The sequence below is a fragment of the Zalophus californianus genome, chromosome 7, assembly GCF_009762305.2.
Source record: "Zalophus californianus isolate mZalCal1 chromosome 7, mZalCal1.pri.v2, whole genome shotgun sequence".
Classification (NCBI taxonomy): Eukaryota; Metazoa; Chordata; class Mammalia; order Carnivora; family Otariidae; genus Zalophus; species Zalophus californianus.
The window spans coordinates 115,722,217-115,735,418 of record NC_045601.1 but is presented as its reverse complement, the minus strand read 5'-3'; the positions used below and the strand labels follow the sequence as shown (position 1 = coordinate 115,735,418).

The window sequence follows — 13,202 nt, the reverse complement described above, 5'->3', positions numbered from 1 at the left end:
AGGATATGCAGCATGCCACTTCACTCGGAAATGTGGGACGGTGCCAGGAATACTGGGTCAGAGGACTTTCATTCAAAGCTCTAAGTCAATCTCATAAACCAACATGACGTAGGCCTTAAAGAACAATTGCAGGCAGCTGAGGGAGATTCATTCCATGCTTTCCCTAGCCTAGCTTTCTAACCAAAGGCAACATCTCTTCACTCTGTTGTTCATTTTCCCCCAATAGCTATGCCCTATCTTACAGGACATTAATTCTTACTTCTTCTCTTTCACCCAAAGTGCATACACACGTTACCCAAAGTCCTTTGTAATTCCTGATACGTTTCACATACTCAGTTACAGGTCATATGCTTCCTTCACTTTGCTCAGGAAACTAAATGCTTACAAGAAGAGAAAGGACAGTCTTCAGAAGACTGTTATCAGTATATGAGACTAAAGACATTTTTTGCCCTGGCTTTAAGAACTAAAGCTTCTTGCATACAACTCATTGGGCCTGATCATACATAAGCAACTGCACTCTCTCACCTTGGCTATTCTTCTGTACTGCTCACCGATTTTACATAGTAGCTCTAAAGAGAAGGTCATTTAAGAAACCACTGATTTATAAACACCAACAGTGAACACTCCAGTTCTGATCCTCCCAAGTTATTATCATGACAGGTCATCATGAATAGCAAAATATACCTTCTACAGGGTACAGTCTAAGCCATCTAGGTACCACTGCTAGCCCTCATGTTTCAGAATATGTTCATCCCATGCATAGTATGCGTGAATGAATGTGTTATTTAAGTAAAAAGGGTGATAAAAATGGACCAAATAAGCTTGTTTTAGAGAGGCTGACCATTTCCAATTCTTCCCAGAATGCCTTAATTACTGAGATAGGAACTGCCAGCCACATATTTTACTATTTGTGATGATAAAATCATAGCTGTAAGGAATCTCAGGGGTCATCTAATGGAATGGCTGCACTTTCTAGATAAAGGATCTGAGGTCTGGAGGTGGAAGTGATGGGCCCAAGATCAGACTTCAAGTTAAAGCCAACTTACATGATGACTAAGAATGCTCAACTCTCAGAATAGCTTTTACAGGGGGGCCTGGGTGGCTCAGTCGTTGAGCGTCTGCCTTCGGCTCAGGTCATGATCCCAGGACCCTGGGATCGAGCCCCGCACTGGGCCCCCTGCTCAGCGGGAAGCCTGCTTCTCCCTCTCCCACTCCCCCTGCTTGTGTTCCCTCTCTTGCTGTGTCCCTGTCAAGTAAATAAATAAAATCTTTAAAAAAAAAAAAAAAGAATAGCTTTTACAACTCATACTTATTTTTCAACAGGAACTTGGGAACCAAGAACCTAGGGAACTATAGCTATAGTTAAGTCAGTCCCATTTCCCAGGCCATGGTATCTTTACCCACATGTAAGATCTTCGGTACCAATAATAAGAATGGGCCAACAGGATGTTCTAGAAAAGTAGCCAATAGAGTAGAATCAAGTGCCAAGCCTACACATTCAGGGCTTAGTAAGCAAATTGAGAAACTGATTTTAGAATGTCTTGCCTTAAGATGTTTTTTAAAAAGCACCTGAGCCAGGACTTTGGAACTAAATGGTACTGTAAACAGTTTCATTCAACTCGTCCCTTTTACATATAAAACCTTTAGTAAGTACATAACTTTAATAATAAGTATAAACTTCCTTTTGTAGAAATGTATAATAAATTAAAGAGAGATCATGAACTTTTTATTTCTTAAGTTTAGATTATTAGAAATGCAGAGTAAAAGGAAAATGTTTTGGGGCTCTTGGGTGGCTCAGTCAGTTGGGCATCCAACTTTTGATCACAGCTCAGGTCCTGATCTCAGGGTCATGAGTTCGAGCCCATTAAAAAAAAAAAAAGAAAGAAAATATTTTACTTGAAGGCCAACTCCATAATCTTAATGAACCATGCTGATGTACAAAGACATCTCAGATTATGGTAGGAATGTTAAAAAACACGACATATATCCAAAGGCTACAATCACAGATCAAATCACATGATAATAAACAAACATCCATGATTTGTCCACTACAACAGAATTACTAAAAATCAGTACAATATTCAAACTGGTAAATTTGTTTCTCGAGGGGTACATGTATACTGGGGTTGAGTAAGTAAATGAACAGTGAAATGCTGAGAGCAAGGTTTCTCATTGTTAAAGAAGGATATTACAGATGAGCAAGAAAGGAAGGCATTCTAAAATGAACTCTGTGGTACTGGATTAAAGTCAGAGACATCAGTATCAACTCATGTTTATCATAATATATATACAGATGAAGAAACACAGAAACAATGATACGTCTGTTTACAGAGGTTAATATGCATACACACGTTACCCAGCTCTGTCTGCTGAGAAGGCCTAGAAGTAATGATAGCCCAGTAGCACCGAACATATCCAGTGCCCAGTGGTTTCTGAATAGCATTCTCTTAAAAAAAAAAAAAGTTCCTCAGAGAAAGGGCTGATTCTGGGGCTAAAGACATGGAAAATATAAGATGAGTCTGGAATATCAGAAAGTAAGAAAGTGTTAAAAAAAAAAAAAAGGATAGAGTATGTCATAGGGATAGGAGATACCTGAAAGAGCTCCTTCTGGCCAAAGCTGGAATAATTTGGGCAGTAAAATAAATAACATAGTATTAGATTATAACTCAAAGTATAAAATAGATATACATGAGTCCATAGTGCCATAAATAAATGACTAAATAAATGGGCAAGTAGAGACAGATTTCTTTACATAAGAACTGCAAATATATGTAGATACTCCCCCCTTCTAAGAGATGGAGTTTAATTTTATATATCCCCAACCTATCCTGAGTGTGGGACAGACTTAGTGATTTGCTTCCAAAGAACAGAACAGAGAAAGAGAATAATAGTAACTTTACAATAGAGAAACTGGCAACCAAAAATTTAATCAAGTGACCAATGTTAATATCATCAGTGATGTTATGTAAATATCAGGTACCCCCTGGTAAGTACTTCACCTCTGCAGTATTCTACCCCAAATCTATAACATCAGTCTAAATTGAGGAAAACATCAGAAAAGCTCAAACTGGGGTACATTACAAAGGATACCTGCCAGTATTCCTCCAAATGGTCATGGGTCATGAGAAACAGAAAAGACTGAGATACTGTCACAGATCAGAGGAGACTGAAAGACAAGACAACTACATGTAATGTGGTACCAGAGACTGGATTCCGGGAACAGAGAGAGGTCATGAATGGAACAACTGATAAAATCTAAATAAAGTCTGTGCTCACTTCAGCAGCACATACACTAAAATTGGAACAACACAGAGATTAGCAGGCCCCTGCGCAAGGATGACACGCAAATTCATGAAGTGTTCCGTATTTAAAAACCAGAAACAAAATCTAAATAAAGTTTTGAGTTCAGTTAACAGTAATGTGCCAATGTTGAGGTCTTCATTCTAAAAAGTCTTCCATTCAAACTAGACACATGAGTTCACTCCTATGTGCAACCCCTTCTCAGTACCGCCAGTAAGGGCCAGTAAGGGCCAGTCACTAGTCTTCAGAGGGAACAGCAACAACTATACCAATGAGCCATCATCTTGATGTGCATGTTAGGCTGAAGCTGCCCAATGTCTTCCAGAGCATGCATCTGGCCTGCACAAGTTGCAGACAGCAGTCACTTAAAGAAAGCAATAATCTGCCACATCAATATGTTCCACTTGGGTCTGGGCTTCCCAAGGGAAAAGGCCAGGGGACTTGAGAAAGCACAACTTTTACAAATTCAACAACAAAGAAACTATTCCTACTTCTCAATTTTCCTGAATCATGCCCTATTTAAAAAGTATGAGCTTTTAACCTTAATTTGGGGGTAGGTTGGGGGACTACAGTGATCATTTAACCACTTAATTACTTGCTTCAGTCTTAGTTAACAAGAATCTCTACTTCCCAAATCCAGGAAATCTGTGCCATGGAACTGAAAGAGTAAAAACATCTAGATCAAAGATGAAAATCAGCTCAGAATGAAAAAGAAAAAAACCCTACCCTTAACTGGGCTGAAAGGACAGACACTTCTAAAGGCAGGGGCAAAAATAAGAGAAAACATTTCCCCCAAGATCATGCAGCAGCTACAAAATGCTATAACAACCCTCTGAGTGACTACTGCTTTCTTACCAATGATGCCCCCAGACCCATTTTGTTGTAGCATCGATTACTGACAATTGTTAATTGTTAAACTGCCCCTGCCTCAAGATAGCATCCAAACCCTAAATAATTCTCCCTTCTAATCCTGCCTCAGAAATAGCAACCAATCCAAAACTGACCCCCCCATCTCCCTTAGAGCATTCTCAGAATCCTTCAACAGGAACCCAAACCTTACAGAGGCTGCTTCCCTCCTCCCTCTTGTTGTGTGGCATTCCACAATTCCCCTGGAGAGCCTGCCCTCACCGTATTACACCAATAAATTCTGGTTGTGTCAGCCTTCAGGCTTGTTTCAGGTGACCTTTGAAACAAGAAGCCTTCCTCTCTTCCCCCTCCCAGCTGCAACTTCTAGATGCAGAGACTGCACCCCTTCCTACTTCCCTGCAGCACACACTGCCCTGCCCTCTCATGAAGCGGGCCGGCTGGCCCAGCCATCAGCTGATACCACAGGAAAGAGGAAAAAAGAGAGAAGGAATAGCCTCAAGAATAAAGAAAACCCAGGAGTATATGGTGTTCTAGAGCCTAGTCACAAGTGTTTCAAGGAGGACAGAGTCATCAATTGGGTCCAGTGTACCTAATAATTCAAATAAAGTTGAGAAGTGAGAACAAAGCTTTGGAGGTAGGATCATGTAGGTCACTGGTGTTTTGAAAAGAGCAGTTTCAGTGGAGTGGTGGGGAAAGAAGCCCGATGGAAAGAATTTGGGAATCCAGAAATCAAGAGGTGGAGATAGCCATTACTGATTCAAAATTTTCCAAGGAGTTTTGCTATGAAGGAGAGCAGTGAAATGGGGAAGAAGCATATATGCTTCTTATATAACAGCATTATATGTTAGAGCAAGAGATTTTTAGAAACTTGAATGTCCATCAGTAGTGACTGGCTAGAAAAATGATAACACGTCTACCTAAGGGGATACTGCACAGCCATAAAATGGAATGAAGATTTCTAGAGCGATCTCTAGAATATATTATTAAGTGGGGGGGTGCGGGAGTAAGATGCGGATCAGTATCTATATAGTTATGATACTTTTGTGTAAGAAAAGGATCAAATACTGGCTAGTATTTGCAAGACAAAGCAAAACAAACAACACTGTACAGATAAACCATAAATGAATAAATAAAAATGGGTATCTGGCTGAAGGAGGCAGTAATGGGGAGAATCCTCTAAATATATCATTAGTAAATTGTGACTTAGGAATAGTAGAAATGCCTTAGATATTGAAAAAAAACAACAAAAAGAAAACAAAGACAAAAAAACCTAGGTCAAAGGGAGACAGTAAGAACTGGAGATAAATTTTGTAGGATGGTGACTGGCATAGGATAGGTGCACAATAAACAGCAAATTATTTATGCACAATTACTTAGCACCATTTAAGTAGTGTTAAAAAACACTACTTAAAAAACGTTAAAAAACGAAAAGGGACGCCTGGGTGGCTCAGTCGATTAAGTGTCTGCCTTCAGCTCAGGTCATGATCCCAGGGTCCTGGGATCCAGTCCCACATGGGGCTCCTTGCTCAGGGCGCCTGCTTCTCCCTTTGCCTGCTGCTCCCCCCGCTTGTGCTCTCTCTGTCTCTGACAAATAAATAAAATCTTTAAAAAGAAAATGTTTACTGTGTTGCCCTGTTGGAAGTCAGTTAATGTTAAGAGTAAAGTCTGATGACTGGCTGTGTCTAACTATAGCTGAAGGACTGTAACAATAACAGTAAACAAAGAGCAGAAAAGACCTCCTTACCTAGGCAAGTTAACATTTAATGCTGTAATTTAAAAATCAATTACTTTGATAAGATTGGGCATTAACTTGTCAGTAAACACCACCTGCAGTATGGAAGACAACACAACAAAACAGTAACCAGTTTTCAATCATATTACTTTACAGCAGTCTGCTCTGCAGACTACCTACATCAAGATCATGTGGCTTGCATGTGAAAAATACAGATTCCTGGGTCCCTAACTACAATGAACTAAAATGAGTTTCATATATGAAATCTAAAAGTTTAGGATACCTATAAGAAAGGTATATAACCATTAACTTTCCCTCCTCATTCATTAGTTTCACTGAAAGCAACTAGAGCACCAACTCCTTCCTCTCAAAATTGGCAACTGAAGGTAAAGAATTAAGCATTTAATCTAGCCTTATTATAAAACTGAATTTCAGAATGTCATTGTTGATGAAGAAAACTTTTTTTTATTCCAGAACTATACCAGCTAATGTATATGGAAGAAATAATCACTTTGTAACCCCTGATGAAATGACTCAGGCAATAATCATCAATGAATGAAACCATTAGGCAAAAGGCTGGTCGACAGGGAGGACCTCTGCAATGGAGGGCTCAGGCTATCACTACTTGAATCCTTTGATTGCTCTTAGCATCACTAAAGCTCTAACAATTTTCAGTAGCCAAAACAATCTTGAAAAAGAAGGAAGCTGCAAGTCTCACAATTCCTAATTTCAAAATTTATTATAGCACTACAGTAATCAAAACAGTGTAGTATTGTTAAAAAGATGTACAGACCAAGAGAAGAGAAGAGAGAGTTCAGAAGTAAACCCTCACATATATGGTCAACCCTCACATACATGATTTCTGACAAAACAGGCAAGGCCATTCAAAGCGGAAAGGACAGTCTTTCCAACAAATGATGTCAGGAAAACTGAATATCATATGCAAAATAATAAAGTTGGACACTTACCTCATACCATATATAAAAATTAACTCAGAATGGGATCAAAGACCTAAACATGACAGCCTAAACTATAAAACTCTTAGAAGAAAACATAGAGAGGAAACTTCATGACATTGGATTTGGAAATCATTTCCTGGATTATGACAAAAAAAGCACAGGCAACCAAAGAAAAAATAAATTGGACTACATCAAAATTAAAACTTTTGTGTATCAAAGGACACAATTAACAGTGAAAAGGCAACCCACAGAATAGAGAAAGTATGTGCAAACTGTATATTTCATAAGGGGTTAACACCCAGAATACATAAAGAACTCCTACCGAAAAAAAACCAAAAACCTGGGGCACCTGGGGGTTCAGTCAGTTAAACGTCTGCCTTTGGCTCAGGTCATGATCCCAGGGTCCTGGGATCAAGCCCCACATCAGGCTCTCTGCTCAGTGGGGAATTTGTTTCTCCCTCTTCGTCTGCTCCAACACCCACTTGTGCTCTCAATTTCTCTCATAAATAAATAAAATCTTTTTTTTTTATATTTTTTTTATTTATTTATTTGAGAGACAGAATGAGATAGAGAGAGTACATGAGAGGGGGGAGGGTCAGAGGGAGAAGCAGACTCCCTGCTCAGCAGGGAGCCCGATGCGGGACTCGATCCCAGGACTCCAGGATCATGACCTGAGCCGAAGGCAGTCGCTTAACCAACTGAGCCACCCAGGCACCCCATAAATAAAATCTTTAAAAAAAAAAAAAACCTGATTGAAAAATGACTTGAATAGACAAGCTGAATGGCCAAAAAGCACACGAAAAGATGCTCAACATCACTAATAATTAGGGATACCACGAGATACCACCTCACACCCATCAGGACGGCTACTATCAAAAAACAGAAAATAACAAGTGTTGACAAGGATGTGGAGAAACTGGAACTCTTGTGCACTGTTGGTGGGAGGGTAAATTGGTACAGTGGCTATGGAAAACAGTATGGTGGTTCCTCAAAAAATTAAAAATACAACTGTCATATGGTCCAGCAATTCTACTTCTAGGTGGAACCCCAAAAGAACTAAAAGTAGGCTCTCAAAGAAATATTTCTATACTCATGTTCATAGCAGCATTATTCATAATACCAAAAGGTGGAAGCAATCCAAGTGTCCAATGATGTACGAATGCATTCTAAAAGTGTGGTAAATACATATAATTGAATATTATTCAACCTTAAAAAGGAAGGAAATTCTGATCCATGCTACAACTTGGATGAACCTTCAGGACATTATGCTAAGTGAAATAAGCCAGTCACACAAAGACAAATACCGTAATACTATATGATACCACTTATATGAGGTACCTTGAAGAGTCAAATTCATAGAGACAGAAAGTAGGATGGTGATGTAAAGAGCTGGAGAAAGAAATGAGAAGTTATTATTTCATGGGTACAGAGTTTCAGTTTTGTAAGATAAAAAGAATACTAGAGGTAGATGGTGATGATGGTTGCATAACAATGTGAATGTACTTAATGCCACTAAATTGTATACTTAAAAATGGTTAGATGGTAAATTTTGTCATGCATATTTCACAAGTAAAACAAACAAACAAGCAAAAAATACCCCGAGACCCAGTAACTTTAAGTTAGTCCTTCAAGGCCAATCAGTGGCAGAATAAAAAACAAGAACAGAAGTCAGCTCTTTTTAATCCTAATCTAGTGCTTATCTGTAACACCATGCAGCACTCCTACCCCTGGTCAGTTTTGAGCGTTCCATCAACCAGGAAATAGAAAATAGTTAACGGAGACAACTATTCCTGGCAGAAAAGATGGAAATATTAACATCCTCATTATTTAAACTTCTATAGCCTACTAATAAAGCATAATCTGAGTGGGTAATAGCACAAGTGCAGAAAATTAAGATAGATTGCAAGTACATTAAAGCAACTTAAAGTACTAATTTAAATTTAAGTGCAACTGGGTTTAAGAATAACGCAGGGAATCGGGGCGCCTGGGTGGCTCAGTTGGTTAAGCAGCTGCCTTCGGCTCGGGTCATGATCCTGGGGTCCCGGGATCGAGTCCCATATCGGGCTCCCTGCTCAGCAGGGAGTCTGCTTCTCCCTCTGACCCTCTTCCCTCTCGTGCTCTCTATCTCTCATTTTGTCTCTCAAATAAATAAATAAAATCTTAAAAAAAAAAAAAGAATAACGCAGGGAATCAAAACTACAGCCACAACACATTAATAGCCAAATTTATGCAACTGGCATAAAAATACACAGATTAACATTTTAACAACGATTTTGGCAGTTATGTTGAAAAGAACTTAAATATTTAACACTGGATAAGAGGACTTACTATTTAAATTTTACCCATTTTATATGCAAATAGGTAGAAAGATGGCTGGTGGTCTTATTCTTTCACTACTACTGCTGAATTTCTCAACTAGTCTGGGACACATTTAGAACTTCTTGATATTTATAGTATTTTTATCAAAGGATAATTTAAAATAGAATATTTGAGAAGTACTTCCAAGTAAGAATTTGGTTCATCAGAAAGTCAAATTTTAGACTACCTAATTCAAACTTAAATATCTTTAAAAAAAAAAAAGGCCATTCTTCTTCATACACATGCTTCTAAGTTTAATTTAGGACTCTGATAACTTTCTATGGGGTTACTATGTATATATGTATATAACTTTATATGTATAACTACATATATATATGTATAACTACATATATATATATATGTACTATGTATATATGTATATAACTTTATATGTATAACTACATATATATATATGTATATAACTTTCTATGGAGTTACTATGTATATTTCTGATAACTTTCTATGGAGTTACTATGTATATTTTGAATACTTAAAGGCATAACAAGAGGTAGGCCCCATTTGTCTTTTTTAGAAATTCAAACCTTATCTTTGACATAATCATGGACAAAATGTATAAAACAGCATTACTGATGCTAATTAGTTATTCCTGGTGAAAGCTTTTCTGTCCTAGAGATCTGGTAATACACCACATTAACTCTGCTCTCCCTTCCCCCTCCTCCTAAAAGAGGACAGGCTTTGTTTCTGGCTTCAGAGAAACTGCTACCAGTCAACACCACCATCCAAGCAGGGCCAATGCAAGAACTAGCAAAACAAAACCCCTCCCCCCCATCGTTCTCTCCAAAGAGAGTTACATTACAGACATCACATTCACTGACAAGTCAAAGACAGTGATAAAGCAGAACTTCCTAAATGTTTCTTCATTCTCCTCCGCGCATTTTTCACTTTCTCCTTCATTTCTTTGGTCTGGCACAACTTGCACAAGCACCCTGTCCTCTTCATTTCCATCGAAGCCTCTTAATAGGCCAAATTATCTTCCTGGCTCAAATCTGGGCACAGAGCTTTGGAGAAGCAAATGAGTACTCATCCCTAAACTGAATTAGGTCTAGCAACATCCACACACGCGGGATCTTAGGGCTCACTCATGACCATCTGGACTTCTCAATCCTACAAAAGAAAAGTCAATCTCACCACTCACTGACATCTGAAGTACACAGCATATACAGATGCCCCTCCTAGGCCCCTGATAGCCTGTTACTCATCTCTCTTCCACATGACTGGTGGTGTAAATATTCCTCAGAGTACTATCACCTCCAATCCATTTCCCACTCTTTCCCACACAGAACCCTCACTTATGTCAAACTGCACAAGTCACACTCAACCTGAGTTTATGCTTAATTACTGCAGTCTGGAAATGTGGTGCCTTTTCCCTGCCACCAATCTGAGTCTATTTAGTTGAAATACTGCATATTAGGGAAAGCCCTTCCAGACCATTTAACCTGGAAAGTTATTTTTTAATGTTTTTATTAAGAAGTATTTTTTAATAATTTTATTTTTCAAGACTTTATTTTTAGAGCAGGTTTTAGGTTCACAGCAAAACCGAGAAGATGCATGTATACTCTCTGCCACATACATACAACCTCCTCCTCTATCAACATCCCACACCAAAGTGATATTTGTTATAATCAATGAACCCACATAGGCACATCATTATGACCCAAGTCCATAGTTTATATTAGAGGTCACTCTTGGTGTTGTACATTCCATGGGTTTTGATAAATGCATAATGACATGTATCCACCACTATGGTATCATAGAGAATAATTTCACCACCTTAAAAATCCTGTGTTCCACCTATTCATCCTTCCGTCCCCCAACCCCGGGCCATCACTGATCTTATTGTCTCCAGTTTTGCCTTTTCCAGAATGTCATATAGGAATCATACAGATGTAGTTTTTCCAAATTGGCTTCTTTCACTTAGAGATATACATTTAAAGTTTCTCCATGCCTTTTCATGGACTGAAAGCTCATTTCTTTTTAGTGCTGGAAGTATTCCATTGTCTGGATGTACCTCAGTTTATTTACCCATTTACCTACTGATAGACATCTTGGTTGCTTCTAAGTTTTTGCAATTATGAATAAAAGAGTTATAACACAGCAGGAGTATTTGTTTTATAAGAAACTGCCAAACTGTCTTCCAAAGTGACTGTACCACCTTGCATTCATGCCCACAATAAATGAGAGTTCCTGTGGCTCCACATCCTCGCCAGAACCTTGGTGTTGTCAATGTTCTGGATTTGTGGCATTCTAATAGGTGGATAGTAGTAACCTGCTTGAATTTAATTTGCAATTCTCTAATGACATGATAATGAACATCTTTTCATATGCTTATTTGCTATCTGTGTATCTTCTTTGGTGCCATGTCTATTTTACATTTAGGTTTGTGGTCCATTTTGAGTTAATTTTTATGAAGAATATAAGGTCTGTGTCTAGATTCATTTCTTTGCATGTAGATATCTAGTTAATCCAGCACCATTTGTTGAAAAGACTATCTTTTCTCCATTGTCTTTGCTTCTTTAGCAAAGATCAGCTGACTACATTTGTATCCATTTCCGGGCTTTCTATTCTGTTCTTTGATCTATTTCTTTATTCTTTCACCAATACCAAATGGTCTTTTTTTTTTTTTTAAAAGATTTTATTTATTTATTTGACAAAGAAAGAGAGAGCACAAGTAGGCAGAGAGGCAGGCAGAGGGAGAGGGAGAAGCAGACTCTCCACTGAGCAGCGAGCCTGATGTGGGGCTTGATCCCAGGACCCTGGGATCATGACCTGAGCCGAAGGCAGCCGCTTAAGCAAGTGAGCCACCCAGGGTCCCGCAAATGGTCTTGATCACTGCAGCTTTATATAAATCTTCAAGTCAGGGAGTGTCATTTCTTCACCTTTCTCTTTCTCAAATATGAGTTGGCTACTCTGGGTCTTTTGCATCTTCAGATAAAATTTAGAATCAGTTGATATCCACACAAAAACTTGCTAGAATTTTGACTGGGAATGTGTTGAATCTATAGATCAAGCTGGAAAGAAACAGCATCTTGACAATATTGTCTTCCTACTCCCTGAACATAGAAAACCTGTTTACTTAATTCTTTGATTTCTTTCATCAGAGTTGTGTTGTTTTCCTCATATAAATCTTGTTCATATTGTGATAAATTTATACTTAGGTATTTCATTTTGGGGGGATGCTAACATAAATAGTAATGTGCTTTTAATTTCAAATTCAAGTTGTTCATTGCTAGTATGCAGGAAAGTGGATGACTTCCACATATTAACTTTGTATCTTGCAACCTTGCTTATTAACTAGTTCCAGTAGTTTTTGTCATTTTTTTCAGATTATCTACATAATCATGTCATCTACAAAAAAGTAGTTTTAGCTCTTCCTTCCCAACCTATATACCTTATTTCTTTTAATTGTCTTATTCCATTAGCTAGAACTTCCAGTATGACGCTGAAAAGCAGTGGCCTTTTCCTTGCCTTATTTCTGATCTTAGAGGGAAAGTTTCTAATTTCTCACCATTATGATGTTAGCTGAAGATTTTTTATAGATATTCTTTATCAAGTAGAGGAAATTCCCCTCTACTCAGTTTTCCAATAGTTTAACCATGAATGGGTGCTGGATTTTGACAAATGGTTTTCCTGGATCTATTGATGAGAACATGTCATTTTTCTTCTTAGCCTATTGAGATGATGGATTACATTCATTTATTTTTGAATGGTGAACCAGTCTTGTATATCTGGTATAAATTCCTCTTATCATAGTATGTATAATTATTTTTATACATTGTTGGATTGGGTTTGTTATTATTTTGTTAAAAATATTAGCATCTAGGGGCACTTGGGTGACTCAGTCAGTTAAACATCTGCCTTCCGCTCAGGTGACGATCTCAGGGTCCTGGTATCAAGTCCCCCATCAGGCTCCCTGCTCAGCGTGGAGTCTGCTTCTCTCTCTGCCCCTGCCCCTCCGCTCCTGCTCT

The 13,202-nt window shown here is 38.3% G+C and overlaps 1 protein-coding gene and 1 non-coding gene across 3 annotated transcripts in view; one reads left to right on the top strand and one right to left on the bottom strand.

The window, feature by feature from the left end:
- ILRUN (inflammation and lipid regulator with UBA-like and NBR1-like domains) overlaps positions 1–13,202 on the bottom strand; it is a 91,522-nt gene that overhangs the window by 21,263 nt on the left and 57,057 nt on the right. The gene's annotated exons all lie outside the window — the stretch shown is intronic.
- On the top strand, positions 3,269–3,371 carry LOC113928130. The gene has a single exon (XR_003521811.1). It is a non-coding gene; the product is annotated as a U6 spliceosomal RNA (small nuclear RNA).